The 17,740-nt window shown below is 38.1% G+C and overlaps 1 protein-coding gene across 1 annotated transcript in view; it reads left to right on the forward strand.

Moving 5' to 3' along the window:
• Window positions 1–17,740, forward strand: part of CTNNA2 (catenin alpha 2) — a 503,340-nt gene that overhangs the window by 72,300 nt on the left and 413,300 nt on the right. The window lies entirely within an intron of this gene.

Raw genomic sequence — 17,740 nt, forward strand, 5'->3', positions numbered from 1 at the left:
AGAAATTGGCTCAAAAAATTGAGGGAAATGCAGGCACGAGGCACAATGTATATATTTGCTTTTCCATCTTCTACTCAGTCGATATTCTTTAAATCTGCTTCCCCCATATGTTCCAGTATTCATATTTTTATTTCTTTTTAAACTGAAGGACTCTGTTTCCATGTATGTGCAATATGACACTGACTATTAGAATGTGGTGGATTAAAAAGATTTATGGTAGTGGTTTTATCCTTTATAGAAAAGGGAATTGGCTTTGTTTGGGAACTTCCTGTCTGACACAACTGGAGTACTTGGTAGAGTAACTGAAAACAAGGAGGTGTATCACTGGTGCAATACTGAATATGATCAGCTAGTTCATTTTATAATGTGGTTCATGCCCTATAACATAAGCTTTTCTTTCTGAGCCACTTATGGGCTCAGAAAGAATAAATTCACTGTCAAATAGATATATTTATTTGAGTTTCTGATTTTAACATGTTCTAGCTTGTTTGTTTAAGAGTTATCTGGGATACATCATTTATTTCCAAGCAGAAATCAGTGCTGCTTTATACACATGCATTCTCATCCTGAGCAGATTTTTAGCTGCATTATTGCAAGTATCAAGAATTCAAGAAATATCATTTGTGTGTATGTTTGTACACGGAACAAGAAGGGTACATATGTCCACTTCCCCATGTGGCAGATGCGTCTGGAGACAAGTTTCTACTTACTTGCTAGCATGCTTGGACAAGTATGAGGGACATACAAGCATTATATTGTGTTTTCATGTGTTGGTTGGTATTTCATTGTTAGAGGATGTCAGTCTCTGTGTTTTAGGGGCTTTCTTGTGCTCCCAGCTTGCTTGCCTGTGTCAGATATTCTTGGATTGTTCGTGTGCAGTAAAGACAGGTAGAAAGCTACAGTGCCATACCATGGAGGGTGAAGTGTTGGTCTTCTCAATCCAGTTTAAGAGTCTCAGCACTTTGATAAATGTACTTTATTATCATTACAGCAGCCTTCTGATACCTAAAGGGATCAACAAGAAATCTGGAGAGAGGTTTTTACAAGGGCATATAGTGAAGCACATAAATATGTCTGTGAAGTCAGAATTATTCTCCTTCTGATTTAAGATTGTGTATCCTGCTGTAAGGAATACTTTACATAAATCTCTGTGTAGAGAGGTGTTAATTTTTACATTATTCTCAATATAAGGGTGCTGAAGGTGCAAACTGTCCAGTTTCTCGGCATCTAAAACCAGCCTGTGTGCGCTGCTGCTGAAGAGGCAGTCCTGTCTTCTCTTTCACCTTTGCTACAGCATATTAGGAGAAAATTCTTCCCTGGGAGGGTGCTGAGGTGCTGGCACAGGGTGCCCAGAGAAGCTGTGGCTGCCCCATCCCTGGCAGTGTTCAAGGCCAGGTTGGACACAGGGGCTTGGAGCAAGCTGCTCTAGTGGAAGGTGTCCTGCGTGTGGCAGGGGGTTGGAACTGGATGAGCATTGAGGCCCTTTCTACCCCAAACCATTCTACAGTCATTCCTCAGCCATTGTTAGTTCGGACCATTAGTTGAAAACGAAAAGATCGGAACTGGTTTTGGACTATGTGTATTTGCTAACATGGTAGGCACATAATTTTGTAATTGATATATGGTCACACAAATAGGCAGGATGATTCAAGCTGTAGATATTACCATACTGCCTCTGTTGATTGATACAGGACAGTTGTATAATGTACAGAATGGACTGATACAGCTCAGAGCTGTTTCTTTTTCAAAGGACATCTAGTGAATTCTTATCTTTGTTTTATTTTGGTTTGAATATTATGTAGAAAGTGAGAGAATTTTGTTGGAGGAAAAGGTGGGGAGGGTACTTTGTGACACTAATACAATTGCTGCATTTGTACTAGTCTTTAGGATCTTTAGTCTTCTGTAAAAATTGACTTTCTTTTTTCAATAGATGAAGGGCAAGACTGGAAATTATTATTGCAATCATCACTCAAGATCTTTTGCAGGTGTTTAAATTTTACTGAACCAAAGTTACTAAGCACTTTGAAATTGAAGGCTGAAAGTTTGAGCTCGGTGTAGTAGCTACTGCATAATATGTTAAAAATCTTCAATGAGAGCTTAGTAATTCATATGTTCTTCACACCTCTCAGCTCTTCTCAATGATCTGAAAATGTTCACGAGTAAAATTGCTATATGCAAGTTATACAACTGTGTTCTCAAGTGATTGGTCCTTCAGTCCTCTTTTTAGCTTTAGAGGAGTGACCTCAATGTGAAGGATTTTGACTTTTCTGGTTGCATTTTTTCTGTGGATTTTTGTGTTGTTTAGCTTTGTCTTTCTTTTCTTTGTTTTGTGAGTGTTTTGGCAGCAGTAGCCCTTCAGGCTGGATTAGCCAGCCAAGGACATTAAGTATCATAGATCACTTATTTTATATCTCTCATGGAAATGAGCTGGGAAGCCTGGAGTATCAGCTTTTACTGAGCAGTGTGAGTTTTGTGTGTAATCAAATAGTTAAAATGGTGTGGTTTTATACATACTTTGGTCAGTAGGGAATTCTAAAACAGTTATGTTGGAAACTAAGTTGAAATAAAGACACTTGAGTTGCTTCCCTCTTCATTAACAGTGTTGGTCCTAAAGCTTTTTTACCTTGAAGGGGGCTGCATCCTTCGGAGGTCTTCCGTCTGCAGCCTTTCACTTTGAGTCCGCTGGGAAACAAGACTGGCATTGGATCGGAAGCAGTCAGATCTGTAGATGTCTCTGTAAAGGCTCCTTTGAGCTTATGACCTTAGAAGTCCTATTAAGTAGCCAGTAATTTGGCACTCACCTCTTCTGGAAATGAAGTCATTACTCCTGTGAGGAATCCAAGTGCAAGTTGCTATGAGTGGCATGGCCCTGAGTGCTGGTCAAGACCGTGTTTTTAGTTTTGGGTATCTAGAAATCATCAGTTGAAGAAGGTACATGTTAATGTGTTGTTCAGATGCAGGCAGTTGTTCAGATGCAGGCAGTTGTTCAGATGCAGGCAGTTGTTCAGATGCAGGCAGTTGTTCAGATGCAGGCAGTTGTTCAGATGCAGGCAGTTGTTCAGATGCAGGCAGTTGTTCAGATGCAGGCAGTTGTTCAGATGCAGGCAGTTGTTCAGATGCAGGCAGTTGTTCAGATGCAGGCAGTTGTTCAGATGCAGGCAGTTGTTCAGATGCAGGCAGTTGTTCAGATGCAGTTGCAATCCATTATTCCATTAATTCCTCATTCACTACACTCTCTACTATGTGAGACTGAAGACTTCAGTGATCGCAGTGCTTGCACTTGGAGTCTTGCTCTTTGTCACTTTACCTTTTATTTCTATTCTAAAGTCTTGCATAGTTTTGAGCGACTTACTAATAGGTATGTACCAGTTGCATCCAATTGAGATTACAGACTTGTCCAATATAAAGTAATGTAAAGAATAGCCAATGGTCACACCCACAGTATGTTTTTGAGCATCCTTAGAAAAACAGTCAAACCCTTTTAATTTGGGGTAGTATTTTCTTCCTGAATTTAAATTCTGAAAAAGCATTTGGCTTTCTAAAATGGCTTACAAAATGCAATAACCTTGGTGCTTCTCAGGTGTCTAGTCTGATAGCAGAGAATTCATTATACAGAGTGTTTCTCTGTACAATATTAGAATTGGGTGCAACTGCAGAGCCACTGTGAAGGACAAAACCTTGACCTGAAATGATTATCTGCTAGTGCTTCTGCTTGCCTACAGCTTGTGGCTTCCACTGGACTTGATACCCAGGGCAGAGCTGTGATGGAGAAGCCAAAGGATCTCTTAAGTTTACGTAGTATAGTCTTCTCATGTCCTTGTCCTCCTGGCCTCCCTTCCAATCTTTTGCTTTTGCTAATTGCTTGGTTTTGTCCCCAGGCACCATTCTGTTCCAAAATACCAATAAAACTTATGAATTAATGTGTCAAGAAAGTGTAATTAAATACTTTTGAACAGGAAGGAAAACTACTGAAAACATTTAAGTTCTCATTCTTAATGGAGCACAGATGTAGTAGAGAAGCAGCTTTAGAACTTTGGAGGTGATGGTTTTAGTTGAATTTCAGTTTTTAGCTTCTGATAGTAATTTAATGCAGGACTGTCTTACTACTCCCATTCAACCAGTCCCTTTCCGTCTACTCCTTCATATACTTCCCTCAGCCAAAAAAATGTTGGTTACTACATCATGATTATCTAACACATATGTGACAATTCTACATCACAATATCTAACACATAAGTGACAATACCTAACACAGTGACAATTTCTCTTTTCTTCTTTCTCCCTATTCTTGCTGGTTGTAGTATCTGGGTACTCTAGATTCTTTTAAAGTCATTGCATTAAGAATATCTTACCTGCTTTTAACCCAGAAGAGTGTGCTTCTGCCACACTCTCTGGTGGTTCATGTTTTTCCCTGCCAAACTCTTAGTAAGCCCTTGCTTTTAGAGCACATACGTCAGGCTCCATAAGGCTCCATCAGGTTCCATAAGGCTCCCATAGTAGCATCTGTTCACTAGGTACTACTTTGCTCTTTGCTCTGACACAGCTTTTGGGCTGGTGCATTTTGTATTACAGAAAAAAAACAGAAATCACCAGGGCTGCATTTTTTGGTTTAGAACTTCCTGGTATAGAGAAAATTATTTTAGGTTAACAGGCTGTTGGGGCTGAATTCATTGGCTCATTATATATCGAGTTTCATAAGCCTCATTTAAAGAAGTCTCCTTCATTCACTGGCAAATCAGTCATGTAACAAATGTTCTGTATACTTGGCAGTCTGAACTGCAAATTTAATTATAAATTTTCCATTGAACTGCTGGCAAATACTTAAGTAATGTATACTCTTTATGAGTCAACTCAGCTGCAGTGAGTCAGCTGCTCTTCTAACGTCCATGTCTTTCACTGATGTGGCCATCAAAAAGCTGAGGCTTCAAGGCCACGTATTAAGACATGTATTTGAATGTAATATATCCTCTTTTTCTTTTTTTATACCTCTTTTCTCAGTCACACTACCCAGTACTGTATAGAACATTATCTTCATTGATTTCCTTGTCAGTGGTTGCTGTAAGCTTATAGGCTGTATATTTTGAGGTTGGATGGTTTGCTATGTAGGTATGTGATACTGTCACTGATATATTTGTCACCGTGGTATCTGAACACCCTGCAAGTAGCTTATTTAGCCAGAAAAGGAGTATATGTAATCACCATCTAATTTCATCAAAGTCCAACAGGGAAGCTTATGCTGGGTTCCTGCTTTTCTGTTTATGTAGGGTTGAACTATCAAAAAGCAAATTGTTTCATCAAAATGTGCCTTATACTGCATTCATTAAGTTCCACTTTTGTCCATTGAGAATGTGTGGGAAACTTGATATTCATAAAGCCTTCAGTAAGATGTATAATTATGTTGTATACTACTGCATATCTCATTTTTACTTGAGATTTTTATGGAGTTGCTTGTCCTTGTGAATTAATTTACTGTGTTCTTAATTTAGTAAATCTTATGAAGTTCTTCAGTATCTTGTATATAAATAACATGATCAGAGGCTTTTCTATTGAGTTTTATTCTTGTTTGACATTTAGTTACTTAAAAAGAAAAATCTGTATTTCAAATCTTTGAGATGTAGTAGAGATTTATGTTTAATAGATTCTGGGTTTAGTGAAGATCCTATCTTGATATAAGGTCAGAAAATATTAGCATTCTAAATTATATTTTCCATATTGACCAAGTCAGTGTGTTCTGTTGACCATATTGGTCAATTCTGATTAACCACCTTAGCCCTGAATATTCAATTACTTTTGCGGCACAGGTCACTCATTTAATCAAATAGTTTTCCTTTTATAGGTGGCCTTTTAGAGGGGTGTCATCTACCATCATTATCCCTCTCCATAAAGCCCTCACCAATTTAATTCATCATATTGAATTTGTGCATATATTGTGTATATTTTTTTTTCTCCCATGAAAAACTTTACATGATATTCCCCAGCACAGTTTATATTCAACTTTGGCTCTACCTAGAGATGAAGTGTGTATGAAAGTTCATGATCTATAAGGTATTTATGCTTGCTATATCATATTTATTCCTTTTACATACACTTTATTTTTATGAATCATTCCACACAGGGAGATATCAGCCAGCAAATGAATTCCCATGCAAGCAGTAGTGAGCCCCTTAGCCCCTTGGCAGCTGGTGGGATGTGGATTGTGCTTACTGGGAAGTAAGTGATAGGGAGCTGGGAAAACACAATGCTTTTAGGGATTAAGATGCTCATAGAACAGGTACTCACAGAACAGTCTTGCTTATTCTGAGCTCTTCATCCAAAACGAAGAAACTACTTTAAGGCTTATCCTCCCAAGGTAAATTTTTATGACAAGAATGTTGTCCCTGAGTCTCTTTCTAGATTTATATGAAAGATGAGCATAATCTACTTGTAATGAAAATCTGACCTGCTTTTGCCTTGCTACTGAAGTGGCTGATGGGGGGCAAAAACACTCCTGCATGAGACAGATGAGCAGTCTTCTTGCTTCTTGAAAGAAGGAAAAAACTAACAAAAACCTGAGTGTGTGGAGAATGCCGTAGGCAATTTCAAGTGTTTAGAGCTCAGAAGAGAGATTGCTGGTTTGTGAGGTCTTTTATGAGGTGCAGTGGCACTGCAGTGATGATACACCAATGTACTTAGAAATAAATTTTCTGTGAAACAGTGTTTGTTTCATAGGCTTTTATTAGTATTTGGTTGGGGTTTTTTGTCTGGAATGGTTGCCCAGCTGTGGGATACAGTTATAATACATTCAAGATTTATCAGCTAATCCAAAATCAGAATACTTTCAACCATTAAGTTTTATTACTGAGTTATGCAAAAGATGCAATGGCATGTTATAGTTTGATATAGGAGAGTGAAATTATTAATATTTCAGTATGCTTGAAAGATAAGAAGTTGGGATAAGATCCAAGATCCTGTGAGCTTTTGAGTTGTTCCTCCTTGTTTTTCATTTTGAGTTTTCCATATTAGAAAGGTATGGAAATCACTTGGCCACGTTTTGGAAGATGTTCAAAGTGTCAGTAGAAGCAAAACCCACCACACCAACGTTCTTGTTGGGTAGCATTTTCTTCCTCTTGCACCTTTAGAAATTACGTGTCCACGATGCAAGAGATGAGGACACTGGGTTTCCTCAATGAAAGGCTGTAGGAAATTGGCAAAATAACATGTTTTGAGTAATATTGGTCTGGAAATAGTAAAACCATTGTGGAAGATCCTCTTCACAAATGAAGTATAATGCGTACATCCAGCGTGGAACACTGAGCAAGAGAGAAGATATGTTTTTGTGCTGATTTATAAATACTTGAAAACAGAGTATTGGTAGTAGATGGTCTCAAGTCTAATACTCACCACTTATACGTTTGTGAGCTGAGAGTGACTATAATTTCTACTTGCTTGTTCTTGAAAGTTTCTACTGTTAGCTTCTTAGCCACTGTATTTCTGTCTTCCTCATTTACAACATGATTTTTTATAATCCTGTTGCATGGCTGGGATTTCCTGTGAGCAGTGCACTGGTTCAGTCTTTTTCACTTGTTTATGAAAACAATTGAAACTCCTGCTAATTCTACTACAAGTGCTTATTTAATGCTAAGTACATCCTTAAGTGTCATCCTGACTACAGGTGTTTCTTTGAGATGCCTTCTTGATAGGAACTGCAAATTTCAGTCCCCTGTTCCTTTTTTGGCTCTTGCTTGTTATGTACCAAGTGGCAGCTAAAGAGAAAGGAGGGGGAGAAGGCATGTTCCAGTTCCTTTTAGCTTGTGATAGGGGAAATCAATAAGGCTGTCCTGGGTTGATGGTGTTTGTTTTTTTTTAACCTGTGCTAAATAAATAGATGCTATTCTTAAGTGATATAATCTTAATTCCTTCTATAGTCGCATGGCAACATTTGAAAGATTTACATTAACTTGGTTGCTACATGTGACAGTAAATTGCCTTTAAAATAAATTTAAAATAATAAATTAGGACTTACAAAAGGTTTAGCTTGTGGATTCTACAAGTATCCTTAGATTTATTTTAACATCACATGTACTTATAGAAATTAATTCCTACAGTTAAATGTAAAATCAAGTTATTTGAGTAAATGCAAGGGATTATTTTCTTGTGAAGGACTATTATAGATAAAAGCCTTTTTGTTTTTAATTCTGTATTTTACTAAAAGACATTCAGACTGTAAATTGAAAATCTATTTTTCTAGATGTTAGGATGAAAATTACATGGTATGACCATATGCAGAGACTGCAAAACAATTAAGAATGATGCTGCAGAAGAGGTGTTTGTTGCCATGCCCTGCCACTGCCCATTTGAGTAATGTTGTACATTACCCATTCAGTTACTCTAACCAACCTGTCTTTGCTGTTGTCACCAGCAAATGCAATAGTGGACTAGGGTAGATTTATTACCATTTGTTAACATATCAGTGGAGTTGAATGCCCCAGTTGCTAGGCAATTTCCAAACAGATTTTTCAGTGGGACTGAGTATGTTGGTTTTTTTTTTTTTTAGTGTTCTGGTAGCCAAGAAATAATTATTCAGTAGCAAAACATTTAATTGGTTCTCTTGAGTTTTTCTTCAAACCTTTTAACATTACAGCACACTGACACAGGAATTACTAGTGCTTTGAGAGAGCTGCTGCGTCCAGGCAGCCCCTTTCAGAGGTCAAACTTGTAATTGCAAGTCCTGTTCCAAACCAGCAAAAACCCTTCAAGGATAGATGCTTTGATAAAAGCTGATGCTTGTATGGGATGTCAGGCTGAGTGGTGGTTTGTCATGTCTCCTGCCTTCACTAGTGTCCAACAGCAGAGAGTTATGGAATATTGCAAGGCTCAATGACTGTGTAGAGATGACTGTCTTTGAAGCACTGATGGCAGGAGCAAAGAATTCCTTAGACTTGAGGGCAGAGAGAAGGGAGGAGAACGCAGAGTTCATGAAACCTTTGCAGGTATTATGAAGGTGTGTGTGCAGGGAGAAAGATTTGCTCTTTCTTGTCACTCTTCTTTCTCAGTTCTTTTGTTCCAGTTCCATCACATCCTCTTTTGAGGGAGTGATTTCAATCTCTGCTGGTAGTCAGCAGCACTTTTTGTTGAGCTGTAAGAAATGTGGATTCTTACTATTACCTCCTATGACAGGGACTACACTTGGCCAAGTAAAGCTTGGTGCCGTGTATATGGACTTCATTAGGACTGAAATGACCTTCTCAGAAGGAAGCTGGTATGAAATGAGGTTTACTACCAGATTTCACTGTCAATATATGTGAGTCAACTGAATAGTATTCAGATATTTTTCAGTATTTAACTAGTGGTCCAGGCAATGGAATGGAGAGACACCTGCTGCAGAGAACACAGAGCTGGAGTTGAGGCTGTTAGTGTGCTGGTAGACAGGATTAGGAGTCGACATAACCTTGGCAAATTGCAGGTGATAATCTGATAATATAGAGTGTAATTCAGTACAAGCAATTAGAAAGCTTTGCACTTGGACAGGCGTAATTAACTGCATAAATAGACGTCAGTGACCTGCCAGAGTAGAGGAGGCAATGAATGGTAGTCGATCGTGGCTGAGCATTTTAAGAGTGTCATGATTTACTGAATGGGCTGGCACTAAATTCAGCTTTAGGACAGAAATACACCTTCCTGAAAGATAATCCTACCATGCTTGTCAGCCCTAGGAGGGCTCTGCTGGTCAAGTAAGATGCAAGGTGATGTCCAGTTTAAGCAGTGCATTTCAGGAAAGATTAGAACAGTTAGGATGAGTTACAAGACTAGATAAGAGAGATAAAGATCAGAAGTCTAGAAAACATGACCTCCTGTGAGAGACTGGAGAAACTGGAGCTGTTATCCTAAGGAAAGATGTCTGAAGTGGAATGTAACCGTTCTTGAGTAAGTGAAACGGAATGCAACAGTTTGTTCTCTGTGCCTGTAGTGGAGAGGATAAGAACAAATGGAATTAAACTGCAAAGGGGGAAGATTCCCTATAGATGTTGGAAAAAGCTTTCTCGTATTTAAGACTAGCAATGCACTGAAATAGACTTCCCAAAGAAGTCAGGCAATAGGTAGTACTCGAGGTCTTTAAAACTGGAGTAGATAATGGTTCTGTCTTGCTGCTGTCGGCAATGGCAGAGGTAGGGCAGATCCTGTTTTGATGTGAGGTAGCCTAGGTACGTTTGACAAATTTTCCACACATATGGTGCTAGGATGATTTTTGTTTGTTTTTCTGAATTGCTTTCTTGTTAAGACTTTGCCTTTTTGACTATGAATGAGTAGTGGCATTCAGAGCATCTCCTTGAACTCCCTCTTTAATAGTGATAGATTTGTATAAGTCATTGGTTTTTCCTCACTATGCATAACTCCCTTTCCAGTATTGAAGTTTATCTACCACGTAATCACTAAATGCAGCAAGTGTCCTCTGAGCTTCTTGTGGTCAGCTTTAATTTTAATATCATTAGCATACTACTGCATTTTATGCATAATGTGTCATCTGTTTCTTTTTCACTTTATTCATATATCAAACACCAGAATTGTTCTTGAATTTTCCAGGATCTTTCCTGTGTCAGGAAATTCTTCCCTGTGAGGGTGCTGAGGCACTGGCACAGGGTGCCCAGAGGGGCTGTGGCTGCCCCATCCCAGGCCAGGCTGGACACAGGGGCTTGGACCAAGCTGCTCTAGTGGAAGGTGTCCCTGAATATGGCAGGGGGTTGGAACTGAATGAGCTTTAAGGTCCCTTCACACCCAAACCAGTCTGGGATTCTGTCTCCTTTGCTAAATTTGAAGGCTGAAGTATTTTGGCTAAAAATCTATCAGAAGCCCACAAGGAAGAAGAAAACTGGTGATGGAGACCTTTGATCAAAGATACTCAACATGTAAGATTTTGGGCCCAGGGAACTTAGGTGTTACATTTTAACTACTTTTATTATTGAATTTTATTATTCTGGGACTTATGGATTGTTATGATTGCAATCTGAGCAATTGCCTGGAAAAAAAATAGAAGAATGTGAACAAACACAAGACATAATATTAAGGTATTTGTCATAGAGAACAGAGGAAAGGTCACAATGCTTTTTTTTTTTTTTTTACCTTTCATTTCAAGTCTCAAGACATTTTTCTTGTAAGAAGAAAAAGATTGGTAGATCCTACTATTTTCTGCTAATCTAAGAAAGCTGTAAGATTTTTATTAAGTGTTGGGATCAGGATCAAGGAATGGGTCAAGAATAAACAACCATAAGGTTTGGCCTCACTCAGATTGATAATCACAAGTGATGAGCAATCAGACTTCAACTGGCTATTGTGGGAGTCTTCATGGTTTTTTGCCTTTTTCTGTGAATATTGTCTGCCATCTCTTGAAAAACCAATTCTTTTCTCCATATTAAAACCCAAAAAGGGAATGCACTCCTGGAGAGGGTGTGTGTATGTGTAGGTTTTCATTTTCATTATTTTTACATAAGCTCAGCACTGAGGATTCTTATTCTCCTAACAAAATATCCCCTTCCACTTTGTCTGAAAGAGCTTAATAATCCTGGTAAGGAAGTTCTGTTTTTCTCCTAGAGCTGGTGCTCAAGTCTGAGGCTAATAAGGAACCTAATGCCTTCTTCAAAATTGGGGAATTTATCAGCTGGAGATAAATCAGCAGGCATTCTTCCTGTGGTGTTTTCAATGGGGACTTTATCTTTGAGTGCAGGCTGTGCCCCCGAGTCAAAATGAAGCAAAGTTCTGATTCATTACAAAATGCTCAGGCATTAGCATCATACGCCTACTGAATAATGTCATGTATTTGGACTTCAATCTCCTCTCGCCTGTGCTGCTGTGGATCAGAGCTCCATTGCTCTGTGTACTGTACGAACTCGCAGCAAAGTGATTCTTCATACTTTAAAGAGCTTTTCACACCTTTAGTCTGTGTTGCTTTCCTGTTTTGTTCATTCTTTGTGCATCTGTCTCTTAAATTCCGAGCAGGGGATTTTTATAAGGCTGTTTGAGTGGAGTGTTTGAAACGAAGATGATCCAAGGGCTGGAGCACCTCTCCTAGGAAGGCAGGTTGAGTTGGGCTTGTTCACCTGGAGAAGAGAAGGCTCTGGGGAGACCTTAGAGCAAGTTCCAGTGCCTAAAGGGGCTGACAAGAAAGCTGGAGAGGGGCTTTTGACAAGTGCCTGTAAGGATAAGAGAAGGGGGAATGGCTTTAAGATGAAAGTGAGTAGATTTAGATTAGACATTAGGATGAAGCTCTTCCCAGGTGAGGCACTGCCTCAGGGTGCCCAGAGAAGCTGTGGCTGCCCCATCCCTGGCAGTGTTCAAGGCCAGGTTGGACAGGGCTTGGAGCAACCTGCTGTAGTGGAAAGTGTCCCCTCCTCGTCTAGTGGAATTTAAATGGGAGGGGGGGAAACATCCTGCAGAGCATTTGTCAATCGGAAATATTTTGGTTTTGAAAAGTTAATAGGTGTTAAATATTTGCTTGTGCAACTGAATATTAAAATGAATCAATTTTCCATTAATAACTGATTATATTAAAGATATCATAAATACTTAACTACTTGAATTCTTATCCAGGCTAAAAATAATTAGCAAAAAGTGGATTTCTAGAGTAATTTTCTAAGTTTGTCTAGCTTGATGTCATTTTCCCGACTTCAGTTTCATTTGTGATATAAAAGTGAATATTTAAGTGAATATTTAAGCCTCTTGAACACCTTACTTCTACTTGCTTTTGCCTGTGTAAGAAACAATCAGGTGATTTAGATTTTAGCTTCAAGTTTGGTTGTTGGTGCCAGGTACCTGAAATATTGCAGGACTGTGTGTGAAGTCCGTTTGTAAAATAAATCTGTCATTTTGAGGCAAATCCTGCCTCATTTAGAGGCAAGTTTGTTGTTTGCCACTTGTTTTAATGCTGTGTTTTCTTTATATGCAATTTAATTATGTCTTATCTATTTTGAAGTCAATATTACTAAAGAAAAGAATAAACCCCCACAAAACTTCTGATGAATTTTCATTTTCTAAACAAGCTTTTGGGGGAATAGACATCCCAATGCTTATTCCAGTACTAAGCAGCTTGTAGCTCTTCTGATAATCTGAATGTATTAATAGAATCAGTTCCTGTCTAATACTAAGGGTATCTCTGGGTTGATAGTTACTTAAGAACAGAACCTTTCCTGCTGATTGTATTTTAATCAATTTTCACACTCTTCCTATTCACAGTCATGGGTGAGAGTTTCTCAGCTTATTAAAACCAACAATAACAACAAAGCTTGAATACAAAGAAGAATATTAGATAAGAGAAGGTGACACCCAGGAAACTTAGATCTTCCTAATTGTTCTTCTGTGGCACACTGATGGATTTATCTTCTTGAAAAGAAACATCTCCTGCTATTGAAAGTGTATAATCCCTTTATTAATTTCACATAAATACTTCTGAGAAACATATTTGTTCGTTTTGAACACATCCTTCATAATTGCTGATGTTGTCAACATGTTTAAGATGTTCATCAGGCTTTACAGAGTTTCTTCATCAGGGACTGTAGTGGTAGGACAAGAGGTCATGGGTTCCAACTTAAACGGGAGAGATTTAGGTTAGATATAAGGAACAAATTCTTCCCTGTGAGAGTGTTGAGGCACTGGAACAGGTTTCCCAGGGAAGCTATGACTTACCGCATCTCTGGCAGTGTTCAAGGCCAGGTTGGACAGGGCTTGGAGCAACCTGCTCTAGTGGAAGGTGTCCCTGCCCATGGCAGGGAGATGGAACTGGATGATCTTAAGTTCTCTTCCAACCCTAACCATTCTATGATTCTTGTCATTTAACAAAAGTTGAAGCCAAATTCTCTTATTCTTTCCTCAGAAATTAATAAATTTAATAATTCTCTTAGTATATTTCTGAATATCATCACTCTTGTTAAACCCCTGTGACTATCTGCTGAGATGAGTGCAGTGAGATTGCTCATCAAGTTTCTCTCAAAGCTGTGGATTAGATCTCAACAATTCACCATAGAGTAGTATTTTTTTGTTTTTGGAGATTTCATTTTCCTCCTTTAAAAACACTCTGACCAACCAAAAAATTACGTAGCAGGCTTCGAGCTGTTTGTATGGAAATGCAGGCTCTTTGTTTTCATGGCAAAGCATAGAGATACTAAGAATTTTATAGTTTCTCATGTTTCAGTGTGCTGAGAGTTTTATTTGGCTACAATATATGCCCTGAGCAGTCCCTTTCCTCTTCCTTGGGAGTAATGATTTGAGATAAGGTGAAACCTGGAATTCAAATGAAATGATGTCAAATATAGTTTAATGACCTATTTAAATTTAACATGCATTTAGCTTTCAGAGGAATACAAGTAACTGGCACTATATAATGTAGAACTGCTCAAACTTTTTGAAATGGGTATTCAGCAGGATGTGTTCCATATTTTTTTTTCCAGTTCACACATTAAAACCAGACAAACCCCAACATTTGTTAGCCATGTGCTTTTGTATATCATACTCCCACACCTGCTTCTAAAACCTCTTTCCACCTTTCTGACAGTTTGTCAACACATTGAATCACATTTATTTGGCAAAGAATTTAATGGAAAACTAGTTCACTCAACAAAGGCCTTCAGACTTAAAAAGACATTTTTAATACTAAATAGTTTACTTAATGAATAGTACCACATAAGTATAATTTAAGACTGATATTTAATCTTGAATCCTTAATCCTAGTAGCTAGGAAACACCTTGTACTTAGTGCTCTATCTTTGTACTTTGGTGTACAAAAAAGGTTTGCATGTTTTTTTAATGAGAGAACTTGAGGCCAAAAGTAGTAAAACAAAGTAAAAAAATGGGAACAAAAGAGCAAAATCAGCTTGGGGTAGAATCATGCTTGATCTTTTAAATGCAGCATTATAATGGATAAAAGTAGAGTGTGAATGCATTGACCTGCACTAAATGCATGAAAGTTCATTTTCTCCTTCTACCATTATTGTATTTTAAATGTCAAGTCGACCAAAGAAAATTGCCTTGAAATCCAAGATTTACATATTGAATGGAAAAAGTGCAAGATCATAATTTTTTGATAGCTACATCCTAAGCAGCATCTAACCATTGAAGTAATATAATCAATCTTTGCACAAGGGCTCTTACTTCAGCTGACTAACATTGTATTGTTTTTACATTAAGCTATTTGTAGTCAGGCAAAACTATAAGGTGAAGTATGCTTGATTGTAAATTCACAATAACTGGCCATAGTGGCCTTTGCACTAGTTTAACTCAATTAATTTGTGAATAAGAGTATTTATTTGAGCCAAGTGAAAATCCAGTACGGTTATGGTCTGCTACCATAGCAGGATCAGGAGCTGCACATCATAGACTCTCATTCATGATGAGCCACTTGGCTTATAAGATCCCTGTTGAGGCTGCAGAGTGCAAAGGAGAAGTGCCTATGGAAGAGGAGATTCTCCATCAGCAGCAATTTTCAGGCAGCCAATCTTTCTAGTACAGATCTGGCCTCAAATGTAATTTTATAAGAATATACAAAATATACAGTATTGGTTTACCTTAGGCTTGAATATCTCTCATCCCTTCTTTTTCAAGAACACCTGGTGACACCTCCAAAATGTCATACATTAGCAATAAAGACACGTTTTGATTTTGGTCACAGGCTGAACACGTGATTCTGTCATCCTTGTGGTTAATTCCCAGAAATAAAAATGTATAGAATTTCCCTTGATGAATAAGTCTTAGTCAAACTAATGTTCAGTGATGAGTAGTGATTCAACAGCAAAACTGCTTATTGTTAGCTCCTTCCAGAATGTACCTAGGTTAATCTATATATTGAGTTATTTAAATGTAATTTTCATTATATTTACAAGGGAATGTTTTCTGTAGCAACTCAGAACTGTGTGCTTCATAAAAAAAAGGAAAATTAGAGTTCTTTTTAGTTCCTTCCTTGATAATGATGTTCATATAGAATAATGGAATAGTTACGTTTGGAAAGGACCTTAAGATCATTTGGTTCCAACCCCCCTGCCATGGGCAGGGACACCTCACACTAAACCATGGCACCCAAGGCTCTGTCCAACCTGGACTTGAACACTGCCAGGGATGGAGCATTCACAACTTCCTTGGGCAACCCATTCCAGTGCCTCACCACCCTAATAGGAAAGAATTTCCTCCTTATATCCAATCTAAACTTCCCCTGTTTAGGTTTGAACCCGTTACCCCTTGTCCTATCACTACAGTCCCTACTGAAGAGTCCCTCCCCAGCATCCCTATAGGCCCCCTTCAGATACTGGAAGGCTGCTCTGAGGTCTCCACGCAGCCTTCTCTTCTCCATGCTGAACAGCCCCAACTTTCTCAGCCTGTCTTCATACAGGAGGTGCTTAGAATAGCAAAAATGAGAAAATACCTATAAACAATGCAGGAGATGCATTCATATTTAAATGCAACTCAAATATGGGTAAAAAAAAAATCGGTAAATTCGTAATATTTCATTGCATCCAAGATAAAAATACTCAAGCAATACCCAACCCAAGTAAAGATATGTTCCTAGAAACAGTCAGTTTACTTAGCCTAACATTCAATCTCTCAAGTGGCAGACTGGAAGAATTTATATGTTTAGTTTGACTGCAGATTGTTATTTTAATCTTTTTCTGTACTTTCACTGTGGAGCTTTACAAACATTTTCACTCATAGATATTAATCTTAATATTTCTATTACCAGTCTCTAGAGGCTTCTAGGTTATAGTACAGATCATATTTTTACAAGCTGTTACACATTCCCTACGATAACTGACTGGAACTTTCCACATTGTACATTCAGGAGTATTTATTGATTTTTTTTTTAATATTTTTTTTTATTTTGTGAGTCAATTCTTTATTTTCCTAGTTGTGCAAATTTCTACTCGCTCACTGCATTGCTCTTAAGATGAACCAATTAAACAGCATCCTCAAAGACTATGTTAAGAGACATTCCACACATCTAGTAGCGTGCTCTTCTGTTCTCGCGCAGTAGTTAGAAGCAGCGACAAGTTGTGTTACAAAACAGTTCTTTCTGCAACAGTTACATTGGAGAATTCTGGAATTTTTGAAAGGCTTTTCCTTCCATAATTAAAGAAAACAGAGTGAAGAGATGCTTGTCAGGAAGCTAACTGGAGAAAAGCTCTACTTTTGAATAAATTCTTAGCAGTCATAGCCTACTGAGATAATAGGTGTAAAAATGTAATATGAAATTATCCGGATACCATCATTGTTACGTAACTTATTGTGAAAAATAAAGCTGGAATGCAGATACTTTCATCTTAATGCATTTATTTTTTAGTAAAAAGCTTATTTTGTGTGCCTTTGCTTCTGCCAGAATCAGTTGAAACCAACTTAATGTCACTTTCTGTGTTTCAGACATAACAACTTCTCTTTGGCACCTGCTGTTCTGTTCTGCCAACTGCCACTTACTGCTGGGAATATATATATATATATATGTATATGTATGTATCTCAATCAGATCCTTTCTGTCTCTAAGACTTCTATTGGCTGTCACCGCTGGTTGGGTTATTTCCCCTCAAATTTGTAATTTTGTTGTTCTTCACATGGTTAAGTGTAATCCAAAGTTATTGTTGCAGTGTTACTCTTCAGATGATGGTGATAGTAGTAAAGGTAAGAGACAGTGCGTTAGGAAGGACTATTTTATTTGCATCAGGAGGGGAAAGCGGTCCTTTCTCTTTGGGGAAAACCACAAACCTAAATTCAGTTATCAGGTAGGCAGACAAATGCCT

The sequence above is a fragment of the Pezoporus wallicus genome, unplaced genomic scaffold (genome assembly GCF_028554395.1).
Source record: "Pezoporus wallicus isolate ANWC-B61680 ecotype Strahan unplaced genomic scaffold, APGP_CSIRO_Pwel_v1 contig_6644, whole genome shotgun sequence".
Taxonomy (NCBI): Eukaryota; Metazoa; Chordata; class Aves; order Psittaciformes; family Psittacidae; genus Pezoporus; species Pezoporus wallicus.